General features: G+C 45.8%; 1 protein-coding gene across 2 annotated transcripts in view; it reads left to right on the plus strand.

The window, feature by feature from the left end:
* Positions 1–12,671, plus strand: part of LOC146340303 (uncharacterized) — a 76,634-nt gene that overhangs the window by 23,589 nt on the left and 40,374 nt on the right. The gene's annotated exons all lie outside the window — the stretch shown is intronic.

The following is a 12,671-nucleotide window of genomic DNA, read 5'->3' on the forward strand; positions in this document are numbered from 1 at the left end:
CAAAAGACATTATTATTATGTACTCAAGTAAGGGCAGTTGTTTTGAGATAAAAGAACCCTCTTCCGTTATTTAGCTAAATTTTCTAAAATAGGGGTAACCTTTTGGGGCTCATGGGCTCATTTGGCAGTTTGAGTAAATGTCCCAAGCACCACCACAAAATGGGCGTGCTGCAGAGGAAAGCATCGGCCTGCTGCCCCCTGCCATCTTCATTGCCTAAGAAGGTCTTTGAGCCCCACATGTGGCCCAGAGGCATTCATGGGAAAGAAGACGGGAGCAGCTAGAGGTCCCGACTTCGTTTTGAAGCACTCCCAACTCCCAGTAAGCTGTTGGTTATTAAAAAGTTGTTTAAAAGGAGGCGGGGTAGGGCACCTCAGTGGGCACCAAGAAAGGAGTCCAGGGTGCACTGGTGCCCATAGGCACCACATTGCCTACCCCTGCTCTAAAGCACGTATTAGGAATTTTGCTCACAAAATTCGCAGCTGCTCAACTCTAAAAACTACTGGACAGAGAACTCAGCCAGACTGCTGTGGTAGAGGTTCTCTGGCAAAGAGAGCTGGTCTAGTATTGTGGCTAAACTGGAAGTTCCCGGTTTAAGTTTGACTCTTCTGTGAATTTGTTAGATGGTCTTAGACAAGCCACTCTTTCTGTTTCAGCCCCCATTTGCAATGTAGGATTAATAATATTGACCTACCTTACAGGGTTGTTGCAATGGTTGCAGCAAGATTACAAGACTGTTGTAACGATTACTGCTTGAAGCACATTAAGTGCTACTTAGGTCTGGTGGCAGGTTACTAGAGACCCTGCAGGAGGCAGGACATGGCAATCGTGTGTGTATGTGTGTGAGAGAGAGAAGGGGCTGGGTGTTAGGCAACAAGACCATCAGCTTTCATCAGATCTTCCTCCCAGAAGCATCTCCATGGCAACAAGAGGTTTTGAGCGCTCTGGCTAGCTGAACTGGCAACAACCAATGACCCACCCATCAGCAGGATGGGTTTTGGGTTGCTGCTCAGGTCATTAACATCTGATGCTGGATTTGAGGATATTTCCTAGCAAAATTGCATGAAGTAGCTGTTGTAACCTGTGTGGATCAGTGTCCCTTCAGGCAGTAGGGAGACATATAGCCCTGTATGCATAGGTACTGAGTGTGCTTTTATCCTGATTTATGGCACATTGTGCATTCACTTGGAATGAACCTCTGTAGTCCCTGGCTGAAATTCCCTTGTCTGTCTTTCTGAGGGGCTGCTCTTGTCTGTACCTTTAAATGCTTTAAAAATGTAAATGCTCTGTGGAGGATGGGGCTATCAATGGCTACTAGTCACGATGGCTGTATGTTACCTCCCGTGACCCTGGTGTCTCAGTTCCAGTCACTGGGGAATGTAAGCAGGAGGGTGCTATGGCATTTCTTTCCTGGTTGTGACCCCAGGAACAGAATGTCGGGTTAGACAGCCTTTTGGTCTAATCCAGCACAGCTGTGGTTATGTTCACACTGGACTCCTAGAAGGCCCAAGCAACCCAGCCCATGTGGCCTTCCTCAGGCATAGAACCATAGAATAGTAGGGTTGGAAGGGGCCTACAAGACCATCAAGTCCAACCCCCTGCTCAATGCGTTCAGAGGCTATGGGTTTAACAGAGCAAACTGCGGAAGGTAGCTAAGCAGATGTTTTGCCTTGAGGAAGCTCCAGGCTCAGCCACTGGCATCTTCTCTTAGCACCAGAGCAGAGAACCCTGGACGAAATTGACTAATGGCAAACTCACACATACCCTTCTAAACTACTGGTTTTACACATGCACGGCTTCTCATTGCTTGATGGGTAGTAGCAACTGGTGTGTGGGCAGACTTGATCGCAAAGCATTGCATTGGAGATGATGTGAAAGTCCCACCTCTGGTGCCTCATTCACACATGGAAAGTGTCCCAGTGCTGCAGACAGTCACCAAGTGCAAGATACACATGTATGAACCAGCCCTCTGAAAGAGGGAGCGAAATCCAGCCAGGGTACGAAGAGAACTGGCCAAGGAGAGTTTTAATGGACAAGGCTTGAAAGTTCAAAATTAGTTCATTATACTTCACATACCATTTTGTACGCTAGTCATCTCAGTATCTTCATTCCTGTGGCTCTGTAAAAGTATGCAAAATTGCCTCTGTATGTGAGTTTCCTTGGAATCTGCCAATATTTACATATTGATAATAGTTACAATGTTTGGGCTACTTGTTTATTTATTACATTTATATCCTGCTTTTCCATTACAAATAGTGCTGAAGGCATCTGACAACAATAAAATATAAGACACCTAAATTATAATTAAAACATAATGCAAATAAATTAAAATACACACCAATAAAAAAAGAAGTAAACGGTGCCCACCAGGTAAACATCTACTTCAGCAACAAGTCAGCTTAAATGCCCGAAGCCTGCCTAAATAAAGCACCTCTCCTGCTGTGCAGATGTGGAGCTAGCCCGGCCCCCCCAGCCCGGATGGGAGCAGCCACGGAGAAGGCCCTCGCTCGCGCTTCTGCCAGAGGGGCTTCTGGTGAGGGCAGGACAGAGGGGGCCGCTCCCAAGGGCCTTGAGACATCATGTTGTCTCAGCAGCTGCCTTGTGTTCCGCGTTGCTTCAGCCTGAGAGCGCGCCTTCTCCCTTACCAGCTTGAGGCCTCAGATGGAGCACTTCATGGTTCCGCCTGGATCTGCAGTCCATTTGCAGTCCACCCGGAGTAGAGCCTTCAGTGTACTGGCTCTATCTGTAGGGAATTCCCCGCCTCTTGATGCCAGGCTGGCATCCACCCTGCTTTATTTTTGGCATCTGCTAAAGACGTTTTTATTTAAGCAAGCCTTCCCTGACTAACCAGCCACAGTTTCATTGTAACAATCTGATTTCAAAGGTTTTCATTCTGTATTTCGATGATGATGATTAGCAGCAGCAGCATTCCCTTTTTATTGTTCAGTGCTTGGATATTTTATTAGATGCCATGCGGTATATAGATCTTGTAAATAAATGAATTTGCTAGGGATGGACGAATCTCTCAGTTTCTTATTTTTCCAATCTTAAATTCAGTTCATCCTGAATCTTGTGATTATTTTTTTAAGTTCACAAGAAAATTCATATGCATTTTGTGTGTGCATTTCTCCTGACACATTTCTGTATGCAATTGTTCCTCATATAAACATTTTTGCGCACAATTTTCCTAATACAATGCCTTTTTAGTGTTAATTTCACTAATACACACTTTTTTGTGCACACCTTCCCCTGATATGTATATTTTGTATGCATTTTGTGATTGGAGAATTTCATTGCAAAATTTAGAGAAGTGCGAATGGAGTTCTGGTTCATGTACTGGTTTGAAAGTGCAAAATTAAGTAAGTTTGCATTAAAATGTAAACCAAATGTATTTCTCCCCCATCCCCACAATTCTCTCATCTTATCAAAGATTGGTTCAAGAGCTCTTTAAAAAAGTATGCTTCTCCTTTCTGAAGAGACCTTTCCTCATCAAGATGGGAAAATAGATTTTGTACAGTGCATTATTATATTGTTATGCACAACCCAACTCTTTAAACAATGAGATTTCAGGGGTCCCAGTGCTTACTCTGGGGTTTGGTTTCCTTTGAATAAGGTCACTAGAGACTTGAGGTGTTTTCTAATAATTGCATTTTTTTACAACTGGTTGAGCATACGTCTGAGGTACACAGCAGTAATACCCCAAAAGATTCCCTAAAAGTCTTCCTGAGAAGGAAGCCAATAAACAAATGGACTGGAAGACTTAGAGAGATTTGTACCATGGTTACAGAGAAAATATTTCCATATTTTCTATCTTCAGGGAAAACTTTCCACATCTGCTGAGAAACCCCTGTGTGTCTGTCCTGGGCCTCCTGTGCATTGCAAAAGATTCTGTTGTATGTTTTAGGGTACACAGCCAGCTAACAGAGGACACTAGCCATGCCAAATGGTCTCTTACCATTATTCTGTATGAACTGTGCCTTTAGAATTGGCAACACTCCTCTCCCTGCAGTTGTGCATTAATAGGGAACTCTGATAGTGGAGGACATGCTATCTTTCAAAGAAATTTGTCTGCCATTATTAATCTTATTGAGGATAAGATTTTGAAAACCCACTGTTATGGAGAGCTATTTCTTTAGGATAGCACTATAGCAGAGTGCCTTATCGTAGTTATCTTACAGTCATCACTGTTTAGCTTGCCACAATATGCAGTTTTCTTCCTGATGTTCTTTCTTAGTGGCAAATGTCCCTACTTGCCATTAAGTTCCAGTTATGTCAAAGAAACTCCGGGCCAAATGACATGCTACAGTGGAGTTCCATGAGTGGAATTCCCAACAGTATTTTCTCTGTCAAAAAGCAGCTGCAGAGGGTGATTTGGATCCGAGCCATGGCAGAAGGGGAAGGTGGATTCTGACTGCTAAGAACTCATAGCTTACCATATGCCATGATGCATGGAAAATGGAAAATATACACAAAACAAAATACGGGAGCCTCTAAGCAAGTACAAAGTGTACTCCACCCCATCAGAGGTCTATGCATATGTCACTGAAATTAGGGAGAGGTTGCTTCCGATCAAACTGTAAGATGCCTAGGCAAGCCTGAGCCCCAGCATCTTTCTTTTTATTCATTTCATCTGGCTATTTATTATTTGACCCCAACACTAGCCCTGTTCAGATGATCATCTAGGGGGAATGATCATGTATGGGTGATGGGATCGTGCCTCCTGGCTGCACACTCATTGTCTATGTACTTAGCCTACTTCTAGTGGGTGCAGTCTGGTTTCCCCTCTATATATTCCTTCTTCCTACATTGTCATCTGAGCAGGACTCATCATTCTCTTTCCAATCAAAGAAACCCAACAGCTGCCCATAACAGAGATTTTGGCATTCTTAGGGGTAAAGAAAGTCAAATATATTCACACATACATGATTAAATGCCATTGGTAGTACTTTAAAAATATGACAGTGCAATCATAATAAGACTAAGGTTGCTTCAAGATGAAGCTTTTATTGTGCCATCACCCTGCCTTATTCACAGTATTTCAGGGCGTCCAGACGACATATTCCACCCGTAACCCTCTGTGCTTTCTTACTGCTTCTTCCATCTTTTTTCTCACTGCAGAAAATCCATCCAGGACAAAAAGACAGAATAGCGGTAAAAGGCCTTCTAAGTGGGAGCAGTAGGAGTCCTCTGTCTGGAAGCCCACATAGAGATGTTTCATGGCCCTAGGCATCTGTGACTGAAGGGGGGTCACCCCAAATCTGTAATGAGTTCCAAGGGTAGGATTTTACATGTGTGGTTCTTTATAATGAGAGAGAGAGTAGTGGTGACATGCGGTGTCTTCAACATACCTGGATTTACAAATACATAAGCAGAGCACATAAGCAGCAAGGTGACGCCCAACGCAGACAGCACAGTCACAAATTCTTCCTGTCTCAGGTTCCAAAAGAGCAGCCCTTGCAGCACACCGCACCACTGCCCTTCAAGGCTACACCCGGGGTTTTGCTCACTTCAGCTACACTTCCAGTGCTCTGCCTCTCTGCCCAAATTCAGAACGCTTCTTTTTTGCCCACCCACAGGCAGAACACCGAACTTCGAGCCTGGACTTCACATAGAAATATCCCCAGCTATTCCTATGGAGGATAGATCAACTGATCAGCCCTGACCATTAGCAAACAATCCAGCACACAAAAGATATCACTCAACTCCCCTTACAATATTTAATGGCACACTGATGGAATATCCATGCACCTAAACTTCTATGTAAGCAGCTCAAAACCTGCTACAACCCTGAAGCCAGTGAGCCTTATTCCAAGTCAGCATCAGGCGACATGGCTGAAATTTGAAGTATATGTGCCAGAAGGAAGTGAGTCCCATTGAACTCAGTGGCACAAGGCAACAGCTCGATATCCGGAACAATTACATGTATGTGAGGTGTTTAAACCCTCCAAAATGCTCTGTAAATGCTAAGTAGTAGTATCCATTTATTCAGTATTAAACCCTTCATGGGAAGATATATCCAACTGAATGCAGAGTTCCAGAGAATAGCAAGGAGAGACAAGAAGGCCTTCTTAAATGAACAATGCAAAGAAATCGAGTAAAACAATAGAATGGGAAAGACTAGAGATCTCTTCAAGAAAATCGGAGATATCAAGGGGACATTTTGTGCAAAGACGGGCATCATAAAAGACAAAGAAGGCAGGGACCTAACAGAAGCAGATGAGATTAAGAAGAGGTGGCAAGAATACACAGAAGAACTATACAGGAAAGATCTGAATGTCCCTGATAGCCATGATAGTGCGGTCACTGAACTTGAGCCGGACATCCTCAAGAGTGAAGTCAAGTGGGCCTTAGGAAGCATTAGTAACAACAAAGCTAGCGGAGATGACAGTATTCCAGCTGAGCTATTTAAAATCCTAAAAGATGATGCTGTTAAAGTGCTGCACTCAATATGCCAACAAATTTGGAACACTCAACAGTGGCCACAAGACTGGAAAAGGTCAGTTTACATTCCAGTTCCAAAGAAGGGCAATGCCAAAGAGTGCTCGAACTACCGTACAATTGTGCTCATTTCACATGCCAGCAAGGTGATGCTCAAAAACCTACAAGCTAGGCTTCAGCAGTATGCAAACTGAGAACTACCGGAAGTACAAGCTGGGTTCCGAAGAGGCAGAGGAACTAGAGATCAAATCGCCAACATTCGCTGGATCATGGAGAAAGCAAGAGAATTCTAGAAAAACATATATTTCTGCTTCATTGACTATGCTAAAGCCTTTGATTGTGTGGATCACAACAAACTGTGGCAAATTCTTAAAGAGATGGGAGTACCAGAACACCTTACCAGTCTCCTGAGAAACCTGTACGAGGGTCAAGAAGCAACAGTAAGAACCAGACATGGAACAACCGATTGGTTCAAAATTGGGAAAGGAGTACGACAAGGCTGCATTGTCGCCCTGCTTATTTAACTTATGTGCAGAGTACATCATGAGAAATGCCGGGTTGGATGAATCACAGGTTGGAATTAAGATTGCTGGGAGAATTATCAACAACCTCAGATACGCAGATGATACCACCTAATGGCAGAAAGCGAAGAGAATCTAAAGAGCCTCTTGTTGAGGTGAAAGAGGAGAGTGCAAAAGCTGGTTTGAAACTCAACATTAAAAAACGAAGATCATGGCATCTGGCCCCATCACTTCCTGGCATATAGAAGGGGAAGAAATGGAAGCAGTGACTGATTTTATTTTCTTGAGCCCCAAGATCACCACAGACGGTGACTGTAGCCATGAAATTAAAAGACGCTTGCTCCTTGGGAGGAAAGCTATGGCAAACCCAGACAGCATAGTAAGCAGCAGAGACATCACCTTGCCGACAAAGGTCCGTCTAATCAAAGCTATGGTTTTCCCAGTAGTAATGTATGGCTGTGAGAGCTGGACTATAAGGAAGGCTGAGCGCCGAAGAATGGATGCTTTCGAACTGTGGTGCTGGAGAAGACTCTTACGAGTCCCCTGGACTGCAAGGAGGTCAAATCAGTCAATCCTAAAGGAAATCCACCCTGACTGCTCATTGGAAGGACAGATACTGAAGCTGAAGCGCAAATATTTCAGCCACCTAATGCGAAGAGAAAACTCCCTGGAAAAGACCCTAATGCTGGGAAAGATTGAAGGAGAAGGGGACAGCAGAGGATGACATGGCTAGATAGCATCACCGATGCAATGAATATAAACTTGAGCACACTCCGGGAGAGAGTGGAGGACAGGAAGGCCTGGCGTGCTATGGTCCATGGGGTCACGAAGAGTCGGACACGACTGAATGACTGAACAAACCCTTCATCTTCAAAGGCAACAAGGTGTTTGTGGAATAGACACTGTGGTCTCCCCAGTTTGGTTTTATTGGCCCATGGGAGTTTCTAGCAGGGACATAGGCCAGCTGTGTGTCAATAAGCTTCATTTAATTTATGACATATGTCCCACTTCTCTTGTACAGGTTTGAGGCTTTAGAATAGGAGAAAACACTATCAGTTCATGAGGGGAGTTACGCTGTTCTCAGTCTGCCTTGAGGATATTTGACCGCACATTACCTTTTCCCAAAACACCAAGGAAAAAAAGGGGTGGGTGGGGTGAGGGAGCTTGGGTGCTCTGAAGGTCCTGGCTGTAAAGCAGAGACTGGAATATGAAGTGATGCAAAATGTGAAACCACACCCTTGGCTTAATACGCTCCAGGAAAAGGGTTTGGCTTAAATTGAAAAGGGAGGGTACGAGGGAGGAGAGAACAACCGAAGCTCAACAGCTCCTGCAAAGCAAGTTGCTATAAGCTACACTTCTGTTTTCTTCCCCTTAAGAACAAACAGCAGGAACCGTCTGAATGTTTCAGATTCTACCTGGTTCTGCTCCCATTCAGGTACATTGAAATATGGCTTTCCCAGCTAGAATGGGAATTTAGCAACCTGTATTAACTACCTATTCAAGCCAAGTTCACACAAATAGCAGATGACATAGCTGGCAAAATTATTCCAAAAGATTGTGGGGAGGGATTGCATGGTGAAGTCCTTCCTTAATGGGTGTGGAGTAGGGGAGACCTGAGCACCTTTTATCAGCTTGGGCCGATAAACCAACTATGGTTGTACCTGGGCAGAGATAGCTTTGCAACAGTTATTCATGCTCTGGTAATCTCCAGTTTGGATTATTGTAAATGGTATATTGTGGTATACATGGAGCTGCCTTTGCAAACGGTATGGAAACTTCAGTTGATCCAAACTAGGGTGGCTAAACTGCTAACTTGGACTGGCCAATGTGATCATATTAAGCTAGTCGTTCTTGATCTGCACTGGCTGCTAGTTGATTTCTGGACCCAATTCAAAGTGCTGGTTTTAACCTTTAAATCCCTAAATACCTTGGGGCCAGGTTACCTGAAGGAACATCTCCTCCCATATTCATCTACCGAGACATTAAGATAATCCTCTGAGGCCCTCCTCCAGGTGCCCCCACCAAACAAGAAGAGGCGAATGGCTACAAGAGAGGGCCTTTTCAGTGGTGGCACCCCAAACCAGTGGTGGTTTGTGGAATGCCCTCCCCAGAGAAGCTCATCTGGTGCCTGGGTTATTATGGTCCTTTCAGTGCCAGGTGAAGACCGTTTTTATTGTCCCAGGCATTTTAAGAACTGGGGGGGGGGTAGTACTATATTCAGCGGCTGTTTTTAATTTGGTTTTATATGCTGGAATGTTTTTATTCTTTGCTACTGGTTTTATCTTAGTTTTATTCTGTGCTGTTTTATTCTTTGTTTTAGTGTTTGTATTTTATGTTTTTAATATATTGTACATTATTTCAGCTGTATAGAGAACTTCAGATATTGGGCAGCTTAAAAGTTCAGTAAGTAAGTAAGTAAGTAAATGGGGCAATAGCCTCAAGCCTCTCTCACCTTGCTAAGTACCGGATTATCAAGAAACAGCCAAAATAATGGCTTTGATAATTTAGTACTTGTGACAGTGATGGGGAGAGTGGAGGCTAAACCATTATTAGGGACCCCAGAACTGCCATACTTTGAAAACAGAGTTAGACAGAGAGCCTTGCCAATGGGACTTATCTTAGAATTCGCAATAAAATTCAAAGGTTGTGCATTCAGTGTGATGCTTTTTAGTAGCTGCTTTCCAGTGCTCTTTGCTCCCTGCAGGACCAGTTCCATGTTTAGACCCGGAACCGACAACTCATGCATAGGTCGCAGTCCCCTACAGCTTGTGCTGCATTACGCGTGGAGCCTGGTTCAAGACTCAGTGGGGCACTTTTCCGGGGGGAGCGGGGGAAAGCTTTCTCTCTGGGTGTACGCGGCAAATGGATCTACCCGGGGCAAACAAGGCAAGAAAGCAGGGCATTCTGGCTAGGGAAGAGTCATGAGGAATGACATTAAAGCCAGTCGGACCGCTGGTCCAATTCTCAGTAGGGATGTACGAAACTCACTCACCTTTTCGTAGGGATGGACGAAAGGGACTTCTTACCTGGTCCCGCAGCTTGCTTCGCGGTGGGGGGGAGGCACTTCACTTCTCCCCCCGAAGTTCAGGCGAGGGGGGGGAGGCGCCCCGCCTTGCCCGGCCGAAATTCAGGCCGGGGAGAAGCGCCCCGTCTCCCCGGTCGCGAAAGAAAAAGTGGGGGGGAAAAAACCCGTGATAGGCTACGTAACGATTTACGTGGCCTATCACGGCTAGATTTCCAAAGTCAGCCGTGATAGGCTACGTAAATCGTCACGTAGCCTATCACGGGTGTGTGTTTGTTTGTTTTTTTACTTTTTAATTTTGTAATGGCGGCAGTGGCAGCCGGTCGGGAGACCGGCCGCCGCCCCTGCCCCCGCCGAAACGCCGCCGAAACGCTGCCGGGATGTGCCGCCAAGAGGGACATTCAGCCACGGTAAGTCCCATCCCGGGGGGGGGGCGGGGGGCCGGCGGAGAATTTCCCCAACACTTTCGGGGGGCCGAATGCGTCGGCGCTCGGCCTCCCGAAGATTCGTGGAGAAATTCTCCGCCATCCCTAATTCTCAGAGCTGAGACTCACCAGCGTGAGGGAGGCCTATGCGGAAAGAATGAACCTCGACTGCCCAAACTCTGCGGCAGTGATAGGGAACAAAGAGCTGGATGGCTCAGAGGCTGGACCCGGAATGGATTCAAGCAAGGGGAACAATAATTTGGTTCTGGCAACTCAACAGAAGGCTCAGGGAGGTTCTCTGCCCCCTTGGTTAATTGTACACCTTGCTGGCTATACTGGGTAGTGTAGCATAAGGTGTCATCTAGCTCCTCTGCAATACCCTTATAGGCAGTACATGCACACTAGAGACAAGGTGCAGCCTTTTCCCATTCAGAGATTTGACTTCTAGACACCTAAGGTGCTTCTAGACATTATCAATCAAAAGGCACTGTGCAGCGATTCCATTTTTACCTCTTTAACAGATTTTTTTCCCTGAAAACATTGGTGGGTTACAAATGGAAGATGTCATTGTCTCCCCCCCCTCGTAAAATTGAAGAAGGACGATTGCACAATGAAAGCCTCATACAGAAGCACCCAACATCACTAAACTTCATGCAAACTTTTCCCTAGCTGCTTTCAGAACATAAAATGTTTGTTCTTCCTTGTACTTCGGGTTTGGAGTCTAGTGTCATGGGGGTAGTGGGATCTCAGGCTAGGAGGAAGGATAAAACTCTGGGTTTGGTATCCACGGGGGCCCTGACTGGACCTCGTGTCATATCAGTAAGATCCCACCATGGTGCTGCTATATCCCTCTTGCACATTTATATCTTGCAGCACACACAATGACATCTGTTGTGTATTTTGGATAATATGGAATAAAAAGCAGGAAATAATGCTAGAAAAGCGGCATGTGGAACGGGTAATGTGCCCCCACAGTTATCAGTGCACTTCAATACCGATAAAAAGCACTAGTGTAGATCTAGCCTTGGAGTCTCACAAGGGGGTATGAGATATTCCACCCCATCCACTAACATGACTTAACTTTAGGGCTCAATCAAAGTCTAATGGCTATTTCCCCTTTCACAGGGTGCTGCATTATACGGGGTCCATCTAGCCCAGCATTGTCGACACTGACTGGCTGAGGCTGTCCAGGGTTTCAGGCAGGAGTCATTCTTAGCCCTACCTGGAGATGCTGGGGATCGAACCTGGGGCCTTCTGCATGGAAAGCAGCTGCTCCAGCATCACATTCCTGGCCATTTAGAAGCCTGCACAAATAGCAGACAATCCTGGGAATCTGACAGCACTAATGCTATTCAAGTGTCACACAAGGGGAATCATGGATAGGGTTGGCAGAAGCTGTCCCGCCGCCTGAGGCAGGATGGCAGAAATGTGCCACCAGGGTTCCATCCCTCCTCCCACTGCCACATTGTCCATCAGCCCCACCTGTGTTGCTCCCCTCCTCCTCCGGCCCCCTGGCTGACTCTTAGCGTTGGCCAGAGGGTGGGTGAGCTCTCTGAAGAGCCGTGCTGGCTGGAAAAAGCATCCAGCACAGCTCCTCAGAGAGGCGGCCAGGCCAAAATGCCTGACTCTGAGGGGGTCCTTCCTCAGAGCCAGGCACTGTGAGGCAAGTATCCCATGAGGCTGCTGCTGCTGTGGGTGTGTGAAGAGAGAGAGGAAAGATGCGCAAACACAGTATAGCAGGCTTAAGAATGTATTGGATATTTTTTTTAATAACCTACCATGACTCATCAGGAAAAGCATCCCCATGTTCATCATTTACTTCATCTTGGAACATAGGTAAATACTTCATAGTGAGTATCGGTGGAGTTAGCAGGGCAGCCTTTGTGCCTCAGGGAGTGGAAAAGCCTGAGATGGCCCTGTTCCTGGCCCCTTCTAATATCATGTACAGGAAAACATTTATTACAACAAAGGAACCACCAGTCCTGAGCTCCTGTCTTTCTAGATCAGAATGGAATGGTGGAGGTAGTGGGAATGCAATCATCCACACAAGTCCTGTGTGGACTACTGAGAATCCTCTGCTGGAAGAGGCACTGAGTCCATTCAGGGCTAAAACAGGCATTACCTTAAGGGGCTGAACATCGGGAAAAACTTCCTGACTGTTAGAGCAATATGACAATGGAACCAGTTACCTGGGGAGGCGGTGGGCTCTCCCACACTGGAGGCGTTCAAGACGAGGCTGGACAGCCATCTGTCAGGGATGCTGTGGC

The sequence above is a fragment of the Heloderma suspectum genome, chromosome 7 (assembly GCF_057233095.1).
Source record: "Heloderma suspectum isolate Gila_16-S chromosome 7, 16-S_ref, whole genome shotgun sequence".
Classification (NCBI taxonomy): domain Eukaryota; kingdom Metazoa; phylum Chordata; class Lepidosauria; order Squamata; family Helodermatidae; genus Heloderma; species Heloderma suspectum.